Raw genomic sequence first — 17250 nt, 5'->3', positions numbered from 1 at the left:
CAACCTACAAAGTGAATAGAGATTATATTAGACAGTGTAATCTTTACAAAAAATCTAAATCGCAATTACGCAAGAGGTACGTATAGATAAAAAGAATTATAGAGTGACTTCGCTAGATATGCATTACTTAAATTTTATTTCAAAAAGAAAAAATTAAGAATGAAAACAATTGCGCAATTTTATAAAAAAAAAATATTTAACTAGAAATTTATTTATAGATTATTTTTAAAATCATTCTTTCATAAAAATTTAAAACAATGATCCTCACAACAATATGATACAATACTTTATGCAAAGCATTTCTACAATCAGGCCCTAAAATGTCCCTAAATAGTACCCTTTATTTAAGTAATTTGCAACAAATTTAAATCAATATTCTTCTTATTAAGTTGTTTTAACGTCTGGTTTAAGTTTTATGAATGTTGTCATCATTTTTTAGTATTTTTGACACACACCATTTTTCTTTTAATAATTCAGTCGAGTATACATAATTTATGCAGTAACCCATTTAGTTATGTAGCAAAAATTCTTACAGATTTTCCAAAGATTCTGTCAGCGTTAAAGTTTAAGTTGCATTTCAAATGCAAAAAAATGAACTAGTTGTCGAATTATTTTTAAGATTTGTACATTTTGCAAATGAACCTAAGTTATTAGAAATAATTGTATGTATACTTTCTCTCATGTGAAGCTACTCTACAAATCAAGATCATCTTTTACTTTGATGCTTAAGTATGTTGTCATCCTTGTTTCAAATTAACCCACTCAACTATAAGTACATTTCAAATAATGCAAAATAATGAAAAAAGGAAGACATTGAAAATTGTTCAAGTTGGATTTTAATGACTTTAATTTTTTGTGAGTAAGGGGGGTGTTAACTATCCTCAAAGCTTGATACCCCCATGGTGAAACGCTTTGCACGTCACTGATAACAAGCCTTACACAAAATTTCACAGTACAATGTATACAAATCTTACAAATATATAATTTGCAACCATGTCTATGTATTGTACAATGTACATGAGTTTGTCCCAGTTTAGAAGTGTGATAATTGACCAAGTTTTAAGTAAATCTTTGCCATACTAAGAACATTGTCGCATTTTATGAGTTTAAAAATATACTTTGTTTATTTCATATCCGTCTGAAACGATTTTGGGGGCTGTTCAAGATAGAATTTATTGAACATTTATACAATTATGGAGTGTATTTCAGTATAAAATATTCATAGCGGCCCGACCGCGTTTAAGCAGCTTTATATCTGCTCTTATCGTTTGAAAACTATTTCTCATATCATTGATGTTTTTAATCCGATTTCAATTATTTTATTTTGATCTAGAGGGATATATATTATATTTGTAAAATAAAATCAAAAATTGCCAATAAGTTGTGAAAAAACCTTAGAGATCAAAAACATATTAACTTACTTTACAAGTTTTAGCCCCTGGGCATAGATGGTAATTTTTTAAAGGTGAAAGATCTATGCTAAAAAATAATACTTCGTAAGTCAGTAAGATATTAGATAATAATCCTTACAATTTGAAAAGAAAAAAAGGTCTTTTAACAATTAACTTTATCAAAAGTAGAAAAAAACTACATAGAAAAAGTAAAAGTACTATATAGTATATAGCCCACACTTCCCTAATCTAAGCACCCCTAGAAGCTCCGAGGATCGTAGCCGCTATTGATATAGAAAGTACTAGAAAAGACAGTTAGAAATGTTAGTTGGGATGTCTAACCCTGCAAGGCCTATACTTTAGTTGTGGGGCTATTTAGTACCCCCTAACTTAACCTAACCTGACCTAAAGTAATAAACAAACAAACGACACCCTTATTTTCAATTTATTAATAATTTATAAATTAGACAAACTTCCCTCAAATACGCCAATGCCTCAAACAACAAAGATGAAAAAGTTTGTAAGTCCAATAATTGTATCTGATAACTTCTGGCTTATGCCTGCAAAAAATATATATACTCAATTTTCTTTCTTTTGTTCTATAATACTTTTATAAATTTATATTAAAACGATTGAATTAAGTATTATAAGATAAATCTAAAAAATGAACGATTTTTGTTTCCATTCTCGGGAAGCTTTAAATAGTCCATTGGATTTTTATAGACTAATATATTTTTTTGTTAACAGTTGTAGGATGGTTTAAGGTCACTGTCTGACTTTTCTTACCATTCGAATACAAAGTCTATATACTAGGGACACAGCCGCTAGTATATGTATAAGGAAAGACAGAATATTGCACCAAAAGGAATGATTAATATCTCCCATCTACCAGTCGCTGAATCCCTTATTTTAAAGCATAATTTTCTACCTGAACTTGGTGTCAAGAAGAACCCAGTGAGCAATATATTAGCTCGCCACAAAGGTACTTGGTGACTTTGTCGACAACTTAGTCGTCAGTCACAGCCACTTCGACGCCTAAAATAATTTCAACAATTAAAAACGAAAAAAATTCTAGGATTATAGTTTTGACAATATGAGACTTTTTTATAACGCAACGAAAAATTAGTGTAGAGCTTTTCTATAATCTGAATATTAATTATGCAACAAACGGAATAGATCTAATAGTTTCTGATGTATGGCGTACAGAAAGTTAGTATAGAAAAGCTTAGCGGTTAAAGTCTACAAATCTAACTATTTAAATATAAGCAACATTCCTTGAAAGTGGCTAGCAAGCGAAACCCCCCTCTAAAATTTTTTAATATATTGATAATAAGAATTTGTTGCTATTTTATACATTAACCCCAGCAAAGGCGCCAACCCAAATTAACCTAAAATGCTATCCAACACATGAAAAACTTCCCCCCCCCCCCCATCTCCTAATTTCAAATTATATCGACAAATAGTAACTTTGAGGGAAACCGCCTTAAATCTTTATTATTTGAAGTTAAAATTTTAGAGAATGCATTACATATTGAGAAAAATGAAAATATCAAATTTAATAATTTTATGTTAAAATATGGAACTGTGTTGGAATGATTTTCTTGTATTCCCTGGCAAGTTCGAACCCATTAATTCCCTTTTCCTTACACCAGAGAATGTGTGTGTTACGCGGCATTCCTAACTATCTCCGCGCTTCGCTTGTAAACAAACAAAGAGGCGCACATTTTTCCTTGATGATTCCCATGTGAAGAGCTACGTGAATAAAAATAATGTATTGGTTGAATATACATGCGCTCTAATCCGTGGAAGATCTCAAATAAGCCTTCCTGCTTAGTTTGACATCATAATGTGGTAAGAATTTATCTTTAATTCTTAATAATAAGTGTAGTATGGTATATTTTTACGAAGAAATTTAAAACATTAATTTTTCAACAAATAGACCATTTAACTGCTAACTTTTGACATACGAATATTTTCCTTAATTTTATTGATCATTTGAATCTAAAATTATCAATTTCTGATGCTATTTAATATGTTTCGTGCCAATTTAAAGTTTTTTAGAAATTTTATATTTTTAATTAAATTGAAATCACGCAACCTCAATCTACAAAAATAATAAACCATTAATATTATGTAATTAATTTTTATATTTTTGTTTTAGATTCACTGTTTTCATGGTAATAAATACACATTCGTAAACATTCACATGTTGGTCATTCGGAGGGCTTGAGATTAAGATTTCGAGAACGGCAAGGCATGCGTTCCGAAACAATGAAAACAAGACAGAACAGATGCGGCTAAGAAAATATCTGTGAAGTTTTGTGAATGTGTTGGTTGTGATACCTTACCACGCATTATTATAATCGTAATCAGTACAGTTAATTATTGTGACAATCATGGGTCCTAAAAAGAATAAAGGTGCTCAACTGGGATTGCGGCTGCGCCCAGCCGTCGAGGCCCTAACCAGTGAACTAAATAAAGTGATGAAGTTGGTCAGTGAATCTTCAGAGCTTGATGTTAGACATTTCACTAAGGAGTCAATCCTTGTCCATGACAAGTTCGAGACATTCGATAGCATTATGGTCGGTTTTAGCAAGCTTGGTGTGAGAATCCAAGAGCTTGAGGAGTTTAGTGACATTTATTCTAATATAATTACTGTGCAAAAGGATTATAACGCTCTGAAAGATGCTCTAGATGCTATGGAGGAGCTTAGTGACATTCAAAGTGTTGTTGATTTAGTTGGTGATAATTTGCCTGACCATAAGGCTGAACTATATGATCGTTGCTTAAAGATTGTGAAAGTTATTAAAGGGTCATACTTTCCCTTACCAGAACCAATTATAAACACTTTGTCTGCTTTGATGAAACGGCTGGCCGAGGTTAAGCTTGAACCTGTGAAGCCGCCTACAACGACGGCGGGTGCTTCGACAGCATCGCCATTTGTGTCGCCGTTTGGCACACCACAGTTCGGCACCGGTTCTATATTCACGCCAGGATATATGAATCGTGTCGACGAACGCCTTCTTCCAAGCTTTGACGGCTCAGAGTCAGCCTACGTAAGTTTCAAGGACAATTTTAAAAAGCTTACCGTAGGACAGGACCCGTCATATTTACAGTTATTGTTGAGCAGTGAAAAGGTCTGCAAAAATAAAGAGTTGAGACTTCAGTTAATTCAGATTCAATCGCATGAATCTCAATGGGCTTACCTCGACGCACGTTTTAAGTCCAAAACACGTCAGATGCTCTGCCTTTTCAACCAATGGGAGAAGAAGCCTAAACCGTCGGACTCCAATCAGATTGTGACAGTCTTAGCAGAGTTTGGTGGTGCAGTTAGCCAGCTCGAGCAGCTGACTAAAGATGATGATGATGAGGAAGTCACCACAAGCCAGTGGTTGACCATTATTCTTTTGGAAATGTTATCCAAGAAGTTGCCACGTGATTTCCAGGACAAGCTCAACCTGGCGTTGGGCTCGATGGATACCCCAAATATTCCTAAGCTGTTGAAGATTATAGAGGAACAGAGTGGCGCCATTTTGATGAGGTGTTCAATCGATGTAGACACCCCCTCCAAGAAGAAAGGTAATCCTGCGGCCGCAGCTACAGCCGTTGGTAAACCTGGGTCTCCAGCTAAGACCAAGAAGAAACAGCCTTGCCCGTCGGAAGGTTGTAACTCTGATCACCTGTTGTTTAAGTGCTCCAAGTTTAGGGATATGTCTGTTCCTGAACGCAAAGTCTTCATCAAGAAGATAGGCGCCTGTTTGCTCTGCTTACAAAAGGGGCATCGGGTGGCCGATTGTCCCAGAGCCGATAAGCTTGGCAGCTGTACCATTGACAGTTGCAACCAGCCTCATAATTCATTATTACATGAATCTGTTGCTAGTGGACAAGTTGCGGCAGTGTATGAATCACAATTGTTTAGCAAGAACAATTTTATGCTGATGTTGCAGCAGGTCCCGGCATTGGCGGCTGACAAACGTCAAGTCACCGTCAATGCCATGTGGGACAGTGGAGCAAATTTGACGTTGATTTCTAGAAGTATTGCCAAGAAGTTAGAGTTGCCATCAACTGGTCGCACAGCTACTATTTCTCTGGCAGATGGAAAGAGCCAAGCATGTCCTACAGTCAAGATTTGTTTGGTTGATATATTAAAAACAGAATAAATTTTTGCTATTTTATTATATTATACTTGACTTTTGGAATGTAAATTCCCAGGACAATCAGACATGATGTGAAAGACGTAGCATCTCAACAATTAAGTTAAATTAGAGATTTTTTTTTGAAAGATATAGAACTTTTTAAAAAATGAAGGCTGATAGATGCGTTGTTTATTTTTAGTTGTTATGATTGTTTATCTAGCCTTCTGATTTGTTTAGCCCAGATTTCATGGATGTTGTCATCCTTGATTAATTCACCATTTGGTTTGGTAGACGAGCAAAAATATATTCGTTAGGAAAATTGCTTTGCCACAAAAATCTTAAGAAAGTGTTTACTTATTCCTCTATTTGTTTTTACATGTGCATTAATGTTGTTCACAGACTTGTTATTAGTAATTTATTGCTTTAATAGCGTCTCTGTCCCAAGTCTCCAAAAAAATATGTGTCAACCTTCACCACAGTGCGTTCGAAGGGTGATCTGACTTTTGTGTCAGAACCTGAATTGGGACATAGTGCATTTAATTACCCTGGGTTAGGTAACTTCTTTTCACTTTTCAATAAAATCTTAAATGCAGTGGTTTTTGCAGGAGGTATCATTTTCAGTAAAAAAATTAGACTAAAACTAAACAGTTTTTACTTAATATCTACTTCTATTTTCAACTGAAAAAAATCCTTTTTGTTATATACAGAATCATTTTTGTTACTTCTTATCCAAAATAAACTTTTTTAACTAACCCATAATTTCAAATTTTTCATTTTGTTCAATATGGATAAAATAAAAATATTACCACTTCCAAAAGACTAAAATCAAAATTTCAAAGCTCAAAAAAATGTTGTTCATCAAAAATAATTAGCAGTTTACAGGACTTTTTTGCATCCATCTTCTTATTTAGCAGAAAAAAAACAACAATAGAATCTATTTTTCAGTTTTGACGTAAAAAAAAACATTTGATATAAAAATAACCTGCTTATGTTGATATTTTTGAGGTTATGGAAAGTATATCATTGAGCAACAGGCACTGAGTGTTAAAGCACCACTTTTATATTAGATTTTATAAAACAGATACGTAATAAGAAAGTATTGTTGTTGCTCCTATGTCCTAAATAAAGGTTCTTTTTCCAAAGATGTGAAAAAAGTGTGATTTAATATGAATGACTAAGTAGATTATAATTTAATTAATATCCATTATGACCCTAAAAATTCGGCTCGGGTTACCAAGAAATTGTCACGCCTTTTATATAAGAGGTAATAATATACCTAATTAGTCATAAGGTTATAGCTAGTGAGTTTTACTTGCAATTGAGAAATAATGATATGTCTATTATGTGTATATCTATTGCCCCTCTTTACATATGAATTACTGCAAGTTAACTTGAAAATATTTTATATGTTTGTTCCTGTTTCGGAACGCATGCCTTGCCGTTCTCGAAATCTTAATCTCAAGCCCTCCGAATGACCAACATGTGAATGTTTACGAATGTGTATTTATTACCATGAAAACAGTGAATCTAAAACAAAAATATAAAAATTAATTACATAATATTAATGGTTTATTATTTTTGTAGATCGAGGTTGCGTGATTTCAATTTAATTAAAAATATAAAATTTCTAAAAAACTTTAAATTGGCACGAAACATATTAAATAGCATCAGAAATTGATAATTTTAGATTCAAATGATCAATAAAATTAAGGAAAATATTCGTATGTCAAAAGTTAGCAGTTAAATGGTCTATTTGTTGAAAAATTAATGTTTTAAATTTCTTCGTAAAAATATACCATACTACACTTATTATTAAGAATTAAAGATAAATTCTTACCACATTATGATGTCAAACTAAGCAGGAAGGCTTATTTGAGATCTTCCACGGATTAGAGCGCATGTATATTCAACCAATACATTATTTTTATTCACGTAGCTCTTCACATGGGAATCATCAAGGAAAAATGTGCGCCTCTTTGTTTGTTTACAAGCGAAGCGCGGAGATAGTTAGGAATGCCGCGTAACACACACATTCTCTGGTGTAAGGAAAAGGGAATTAATGGGTTCGAACTTGCCAGGGAATACAAGAAAATCATTCCAACACACACCCGTCTAGTCACTGGGAATCGAACACAATAACTCATCTTAACATCATGCGTGCAGACAGTGTCCACAAAATCACAATCTCATAACGCATAAATTACAAGAGTTTAAAATGGCATGGCCATCAGGCCTAAAATTAATTATGGTAACATAACCTCAAAAATATCAACATAAGCAGGTTATTTTTATATCAAATGTTTTTTTTTACGTCAAAACTGAAAAATAGATTCTATTGTTGTTTTTTTTCTGCTAAATAAGAAGATGGATGCAAAAAAGTCCTGTAAACTGCTAATTATTTTTGATGAACAACATTTTTTTGAGCTTTGAAATTTTGATTTTAGTCTTTTGGAAGTGGTAATATTTTTATTTTATCCATATTGAACAAAATGAAAAATTTGAAATTATGGGTTAGTTAAAAAAGTTTATTTTGGATAAGAAGTAACAAAAATGATTCTGTATATAACAAAAAGGATTTTTTTCAGTTGAAAATAGAAGTAGATATTAAGTAAAAACTGTTTAGTTTTAGTCTAATTTTTTTACTGAAAATGATACCTCCTGCAAAAACCACTGCATTTAAGATTTTATTGAAAAGTGAAAAGAAGTTACCTAACCCAGGGTAATTAAATGCACTATGTCCCAATTCAGGTTCTGACACAAAAGTCAGATCACCCTTCGAACGCACTGTGGTGAAGGTTGACACATATTTTTTTGGAGACTTGGGACAGAGACGCTATTAAAGCAATAAATTACTAATAACAAGTCTGTGAACAACATTAATGCACATGTAAAAACAAATAGAGGAATAAGTAAACACTTTCTTAAGATTTTTGTGGCAAAGCAATTTTCCTAACGAATATATTTTTGCTCGTCTACCAAACCAAATGGTGAATTAATCAAGGATGACAACATCCATGAAATCTGGGCTAAACAAATCAGAAGGCTAGATAAACAATCATAACAACTAAAAATAAACAACGCATCTATCAGCCTTCATTTTTTAAAAAGTTCTATATCTTTCAAAAAAAAATCTCTAATTTAACTTAATTGTTGAGATGCTACGTCTTTCACATCATGTCTGATTGTCCTGGGAATTTACATTCCAAAAGTCAAGTATAATATAATAAAATAGCAAAAATTTATTCTGTTTTTAATATACAGCCTTTCTGGTAATGATTATAGAGCTGCTTAGCTTCATTAATTGTACCTAATCACAACAGGAATCATCACACCAAGAAACAATTATAACGTGTAAAAGAAATATTATATAACAAGGATGACAACATCCATTCAAGCGAAGCTCTGAAACGGTAGGACAAACGGACATTAACACTTGTATAGTGTCAGAACTGAATAAACAGAATATACATGAATAAGAGTCAAAGCAAAAATTGTTAGTAAATTTGTTGAAAAACTTCGTGATACAGGATAATGTTAACGGTCATACTTACATTTTTAGGACTTAATTATAGAGTTGCTTTGCTTATAATATTGTACTTTGTGGTCACAGGAATCAGATAAATCGGATACTTAGATCACATAAAAATTTGTTGTTGAAAGTAAAAAATATCAACATGTTTAAAAGGGACGTACGGACATTCTGGTAATGATTATAATGTTGCAACTCTTTCTAAATTGTACCTAACTACTACAGGAATCGCCATGCAACTTCACACCGATTATATTTATTTTTTTTGGTCTAAAAGTAAATTACCTATCCCTAAAACCCCTGAAATGTTGACCTAACCCTGCGGATAATCTTTACAAACACATTAAGCTTAAATTAATACATATTCAATGCTGTAAAACATATTTAAAGCTGTTAAGCCCCTCGAATTAGACATTTTTTAATCAGAAAATACTATAAAAATTTTACGTTTTACATAAAATCAAATTTTAAAAGTATTTGATATTTATATTGCATTTTCTGTATTATGTAACAGTTATTATAAAATCATTTTCAGAATTCTTATATAATTTTTAAAATTTTAGTTTAAAACAATTTAGTAAATAATAATCATAGCAACAACAAGCAAGAAAACGATAAAGTACTAAAAACTGTGCAAAAAGAAACTGCATAATGTGTTCTTAAAGTCTTTTGGAGTTGAACCGATTTTCCTCTGTGGCAAACCTAAATAAGTACAATTCAGAAACACCTTAACAATTGACCTAAAATTTCTATTGGTTTGACTAAAATTTCTGTACATTGACCTATGTCTTCAGGTTCTTTGATTGGCGGACTGAAAAAAAATTAGTAGACGTGGTAATTAAACAAACAAAAAATGACTTTAAAAAGTATTAAAAATTGTAATTTTGTGAGACCACTCCTCTACTATTACAATCATGAATTTTGTTCATATTTGCATCTCCCATCCACTAAATTTAAATTTGTCTGAATTCTAATCCCCAAGATTTTGTTGTTAAATTAATTTTATCCCCAGTAATGGCATTAAAAGGTGGATTGTAAACATACAGGGACCAATACTGGACACTTAAATAATGTACTCTTATTCTACAACTTCAAAGGTAAAGGTGAAAAATTTGCATTCCTTTCCATTGTACCTGGTCCTGTTCATATCAAAAAAGGAAAAGTAGTTGAAACTTTGAATTAATAACAATAAACGAGAAACCACTAGTTTTATAAATAATAAAATAATTATTTAATAATATATAAATTATCTTAAAAAATTCGAATATAAGTTTAAAAACAAAATTTATTAATACTTGCATTAAATATGTTACATTTTTTAATAAAACAAAAGCATTGCTTGATCTTTTTTATCATAAGGTTTATATTATAAAAAATATTAGTATTAGGTAGTAATTTTCGTAGGTGATCTTTGAAAAGTGACTATTACTAAGACCAACTTACAAGGTATTTTTTACCCTTATTCTAATTTTAGTCTACAGGTTAAGGCGCAGGCATTTGTTTATTATGAATTTAAGTTTTTGATTTAAGATCCGTTGCAGCAAATAAAAAAGATTTCTACTAAATATTGAGAAACACATGGATGAAAAATAAAATACAGTTAAAAGTTAGGTGGTTAAACATAATTTTCCTTTCTTAAAAAGGGCAATCTGAATTAGAATCATTCAGAATTTTGTTTTTCCTAGCTTAAAAGAAAAAAGAAACCATTAAGCAAATCAAATAAATCAAAATTGTTGATCTGAGCTGAATCTTTCAATCATTTTAATGGTGATTTAGATCGGGGTGCGCGAAATTTCAGCCAATCACAGCGCGGCATTTCTGTGGCTGAAATTGGCTGTGATGGTTTTTAAAGCAAATAAAAAGACTACAATGTCATTTTTTGTGTCAAGAATTTTTTCCTTATGCTTTTTAAAAATGCAAACCCCTTAAAACAGCTTTATTTCAACCCCTTGTTCCATTTGACCTTAAAAACATTTTCTAATAGATTGCTTGTCTTTTTCCAATTAGGAACACGTTTTCTTGTTCCCTTTTACCAAATTTTGATTGGTTGGTTCAAACTAGCAAACTTTTCAACCATTAATGTTGTTTTATGGCAGGGCTAATTTTTAATACCATCATTGTGGTCGCACATTAATCTATCGTCCTATGTAAATTAATATATCTGGCTAAATATGAACAAAATTAAGAGAGCTGAATTTTTTTATTCTTCCCACCGATATAGAAAGAAAACAGTTTTACAGGGTTCTTAAGAGGTAAGACATTGGATGATAAATTGATATACATCACAAATAATAACAATATTACTCCTACTGTAGATTAAAATTATGTGAAGAGCCGATGTTGCTGAGCAAACGAATAAGATAAATTGGTTTAAAACTTTGGGTACCAGTATAAATAACATCCCAATATCTCCTCCCTACATGCATTTATATCTGTCCAATATTTTATTTTCTCAAAGTCAAGTTTAAACAAGAATGACAAACGAACTTGTGGAGTGTCAGAACTGAAAAAGCAGAATATTAATGCTTAAGTAAGACGAAACAAAATTGTAAGTAAATTTGTTGCAAAAGTAATTAAATACATGATACTGTTTAAGGACATACTTACATATTTAGGACTTGATTATGAATATGCTTCGATTATAAGATTGTACCTAGTTGTAATTGGAATGGGTATTCAAAAATCAGATAAATATGATAATTTCAACATACAAAATTTGATGTCAAAAAAGTAAAAAATCAGCATGTTTTAAATGGACGTTCTGGTAACGATTATAGAGTTGCTATGAATTCAAAGTCGTATAGGAATCATCATGCAATTTTTGAAATCGTTAGGACAATTCTAACCTGACTGATTTAACGAAAAAAACTAAACCGTTACGGACGGATGGACTGACCCTAATTATAGAAAAGCTTCGCTTTTAAAAACACAGATAAATATTTTGAAATTTGAATCTACATTGTAAATTTTTCTAATTCTGCCAAGGAGAAAGGAACATTGGATGGAAATACGGTAAAAAAGAGCAATTGATACAATCAAGAATAGATTTATTAGAGGGGAAAAATACAAAACCTTTATCCCGTATTTTTATATTTTTAATATTTATATTTTGTATGATGATCAACAAACCGATGGACAAAGTAAATTACAATACAAGATGCTCACTTGTATTTCCCAAATAGTGTTACTTGGCTACAACTGTATCTTTAACTTTTGCCTAGGATCTTAATTAATTATATGATACTAGCGGCTACGCCCTTATTTTAGATTTTAAAAGAAAAAGTAAAAAAACCTTTTTTGGGGGGTGGAAAATTTTTATTTTGTTTGGGGGTGTGCGCTTCCCCCTCATTTTTAATTTTAGTTTTAAAAAATAGTTATAAACCTTCCCGGGACCTATGAGAAGCTACCCTGTTAAGGAGAACCCGATCGGTTCAGCGGTTAGCGAGATCCTTCGGTACAAACACACATACAAACAGACAGACATCCTGATACTTTAGTATAAGGATTGGACGATAAATGAATGATAATTATGATAAATAAAATTACCCCTATTGGTCAAAAGTATGGACATTGTTGCCTTGGATAGATTACTCCTTTAAATGAATCCCAACACCCATGTTTTTAAGCCAACGAATCAGAGAAGTTGTGTTTATAACTATCCCCCTTATATTTACAAGATTGTAGCAATATTATTATTATTATTTTTCTAGAAAAAAAATTCCAAATATGTGTAATAATATTATTTCCTTGATAAAATTGCATTTTTGTGTATTCATTTTTATGTATTATGTAAGAGCATGAAAAATATTTTTTTATTAAGTCATATATTACAGGGATAATTTGTGTATTTGAGAGGGGGAGGATAGAGAGAGGAGGAGGATAGAAAGAGAGAGAGAGAGAGGAGGGAATAGAATGAGGGGATTAGAGAAAGATAAAGAGAATGAAAGAGAGAAATAGATAAAATGAGAGAGGGAGAGAAAGAAAGAGATAAAGGGTAAGAGAGAGACATTAATACATAATATGTAGGGATTTTTAATTATATGCCCCTCTCTCAAAATAAGTACTCTTTATGACAAATATAGACAGACAGTTAGACCCAAATCAAATAGAAGAAGCGAGATAAATACGAGGGAAAAACAGCAATATCCACGATTATTGTAATTGGCCCCTTCCTACTCACAAGCTTGAACGTATAACCAACAAAGAAGAAAACATGTTTAGAATATAAAACTTCAGGTATCTTTATATTTTACATTTGTATACCCTACCCCCTGGTGATTGGTTGAATCATTTAACTTGACATAATAAGTAATGTAAAAAAATTAAGGGGGGGGGGGGGGCAGGATAGGGGTCCAGCAACTGAACTCAAGAAATCGGTAAAAACACATATGTAAACGATGAAAATATATTTTTGTTTATGCCCGCTATGAAGCTTATGTTAATGAGACATCTTTCTCATAATTTAGTTTTAGTAGCAAAACTATTCTAAAAAGATTACATTTTGTTCTGTTTGTCAAAAAAAATGTTTAGAAAAAGTGCTTTCATATGCAGTTTATTCTGGTCTTAAAGTTCTAAAGAATGTTGAAATCTTTTGTCTAGCACAGCTAATCCATAATTCACTATGTCTGTCCGTCTTTAGTTCGTAACGCTATTGGTCAAAATTGCTGAAAATTTAAGTAAAGATTCCTATGACATGTGCAAATCTATGCTATACATTATTTTGTCCGTCTGACTGTCGGCCATACTTAAAAAGATGTAGGGTTTCGTGATTTTCTTTGAGTTTTCGCATATTCTCACTGTTTTTTCTTTGTTATGACAACTGCTCCAAAACTCAGTTTGTAAATTTGTCCCTTCTATTCGCTACGCTTCTTATGAATTTTGTAATTTGTTAAGTTATGAATAATAAGCATAATATCATAGAGCTCTTTTTACTTGTAAACTATTTCATAATGAAACTGCTCCACTTCTATGGAAGGTATATGTCCTTGCTCTTCACTGTACTTTGAGTAAATCTAAAAATATTTACATGGATTAAAAAAAACTTTAGCAAAAAAAATCAAACAGAATAATTTTTCCAGTATGGCTTTTAATTAATATCCGCTAGATTAGAATCGGCTCTTAGCCATACTAAAAAAAACTCGCAGCTGGTTAAAATAACGATACCCCTGATCCAACCCCATTAACTCATCCCAATAAAGGTACTAAGAAAGAGAGGGAATGTCTGATTGAGCCAATAGGAGAATCGCATCGGAATTTACATTGGATCTCATTGGTTGAAATTATGTACACATTTTCCTACGAAGGCATGTTTTTTTTTCATTTCATACATACATAAAAGTCAGCTGTTAACAGTATATTTTCTTAGTAGAAAGCTTTGCGGAATCAGAATTAATTGCCCAAAAATTTCGTTTACAATTTGAAAGCTTGAAACAAAGTTGGATTCTTAAAAAAAAAAGTTAGGCTGGCAACTCGCTGGTAAGGCAAAATTATTTTTGTGAAAAATCCTCCAAAATCGAATAAAAAAATTTACAAAAATGAAATAAAATCTTAAGAGGGTTATTAACATATGATTTTGTTTAATTTTTGTAGATTTTTAATGTGCTTTTGGATGATTTTTCACAAAAATAATTTTGCCTCACTATCGAATAGCGAGTCTATCATTTTTTAAGAATCCACATCAGCTTGAGTCGAAAGTAAACAATACTTTTGTCTGCTAGGAATGTTCTCTCTTAGATTTGACGAAAAAAGGGTTCATAATATTCTTCTACTCTTCTATTTCTATTCTCATCCCCTCCACTTTTACTGGATCGAACTGGCCAATAAGTGATGTCCATGTAAGCAGCCTAAATTGACGACAATTTTTCCCTGTCATGATATCCACGTATAATCTATATCCATTAATGTATGTAATCCATCTGTGCCGATTTGTTTGTTCATAGATATAAATGCCTCCTTAATTTTGGAAATTGTCATTTTTGTTTCATAATAATTTAAATAAAAATGAGAAGTGGATGTTTTGTCATTTATTCCATTCAACCCTTAAGTTTAGGAATCAACAATTAAATCGATGATGTCATATTCTCCTTTTATGACAAAGATGGCAGAGATCTAAAAGTATAAGACAATGCCCAAAACCACCAATTGTGATTGCCCTTTCTATAGATTACAGTAAGTGTCTGAAACGTTTGGACAGTATTAGTGTAAAAAACACCCTTCCTCTCTCACGGTTGGACCCTCAGATGTCAAAACTTTATTTTAGTGTTTGGCCAAAATGACTTAGCAATTGTATCTGTAAGTACGTCTAATAACACCCTTTGCTATTTTTAAAATCCTAGAAAATTTTTTTTGCAAGAAAATTGCATAAATTCGCAACCTTTTTTAGAACCACTACATAACTTGAGTTTTAAAACTTTTTATATAAAATCCTTTTTACAAAAAATATCAATAATTACTTAAAATTAAACCTGAAAGAAAAAAAATCTCATTACACGTGTTAATTTGCATGTTTTAGGTCTTTTTTTGAGGAAAGTATAACTTCCACATTTTTGACAATAATATATTTTTTTAACATTTCAAAGTAAAATATAATAAAACCTAAACAATTTTTCTGGAATTATCAGTTGAAAATTTCATCAAACATGCAATTTAAGTGATGAAAATTTAATAAAATCATTTTTTGAATGTTTAGAATTACCAATTTTCTACATTTAAAACAAAATGTTAACAAAATTTAAAAACATTCTAATATATAACTTTAAAAATCAATAACATTTTATAAAATGATGTTTTAAAAAATAAATCATTAAAAGGTATTAAAATGCATTTTAAGTTGCTTAAAATTAAAACGAGAATATCTTTTTACACTTTATTCTTTGTAATAGAGATTAATTGTCATTTGCTGAAAATGAAACATTTAATAAACTAATTGAATCTTTTTGTGACCATGTTTAAACTTTTTAATTTTTACACTAAGGTGTTTTTTAATGAAAATCTTTGTTGAATTCTCTTTTGCGACAAAAAAAGAAAGGGAATTTTTTACTATTTCTAGGTTATCTTATGTAATTTAAACTATATAATATGAAATAATTTTTAATTGTCTTTCTTTTGAGCCACAAAACACTGTAAAATGTAACATATATGCAAAAATAGCAATTTTTTTAATGAATATTATAATATCCTTATATGACATTGCGTCAGAGCTTATTCTTTAGATCATATGTTCATGAAAAGTAGTCATAAACTTGGAGGGTTGCGCTATTTATTAGAATATTAAATAAACTTGAATGGTAAAAATATTAGCATAGCCTTTGTCAATTCAAATGCTTTAGGTATATTATTCGGAAAGTTAGTTAAAAAAGAGAGAATTTGCTGTGTATACTGTTGAAAGACTTTCAAAAATGTAAATTACAAAGCAATCCTAAAAGATCGGGTCGTAGGCGAGTCTTAGTCGGGGGTTTTCTGATAGCAAATATTGCGTTATTGGTATACAATGTAAAAAAAAAAACATTTTAAAGAAATTCTTTAAATAAAACCCAACGTGTCTTGGCAGTACAAACATCTTAATGCTAGCAGACATATGTTTATCAACATTTGCAGAAAACTATTTCCACAAGAAAAATTATTCAGGTTTCTACTTCACAATTTTAAATATTTCTTTCTGATAAAATGTTTGACATATATCGTATAATCATTTACCAAAAAAATTATTTTGATAATTTAGATTTCAGAGAAGATTAATCCTTTCAAAAAACTAAGACGACATTTTGCATCTTCTGTCATGACATTTTAGAAAAAATATAAAAAAAACAAAATTTAGTATGAAAACTATTTTCATCGATTTTTCTGAAGGTATTATCGTATTCTGTGGCTTTGTTATTATCATTTACTTATATCGAAAGTGCCAAACATTGTACCCTAACTTATTCATTTAATAAAAAACTAACCGTGCTCTGGCAAGGCTGGCTATACTTCATTTGGCTTACACTTTACATAAAAAATATAATACAATTTATATAAACATCAAAATATAGTTGAACCGAACTTTTATATAAGAAAACATAGTTGATATAAAAAGATTCATTTTAAAATTCTGTATATTGTTTGCTCGTACGATACACAATACATATTTTTATTCCTTAGATTAAAATACAGTATGGTGTGTTTTTGTATAGTTTAAATGGTGTATCTTTTAAAA

At 30.9% G+C, this 17250-nt stretch overlaps 1 protein-coding gene across 3 annotated transcripts in view; it reads right to left on the bottom strand.

Moving 5' to 3' along the window:
- LOC145329468 (uncharacterized) overlaps nucleotides 1-17250 on the bottom strand; it is a 148219-nt gene that overhangs the window by 81859 nt on the left and 49110 nt on the right. Inside the window, exon 2 of one of the 3 annotated variants that reach the window (XM_080173633.1) lies at nucleotides 2320-2426. The exons of the other annotated variants lie outside the window; for them this stretch is intronic. The gene's annotated coding sequence lies outside the window, so the exon portion shown is untranslated. The remainder of the gene's footprint in view (nucleotides 1-2319; nucleotides 2427-17250) is intronic. 3 annotated transcript variants of the gene reach the window in all.

Source organism: Acartia tonsa, chromosome 10 (assembly GCF_053477335.1).
Source record: "Acartia tonsa isolate MP-2025a chromosome 10, ASM5347733v1, whole genome shotgun sequence".
Taxonomy (NCBI): domain Eukaryota; kingdom Metazoa; phylum Arthropoda; class Copepoda; order Calanoida; family Acartiidae; genus Acartia; species Acartia tonsa.
This window is presented reverse-complemented; position numbering and strand designations above follow the sequence as displayed.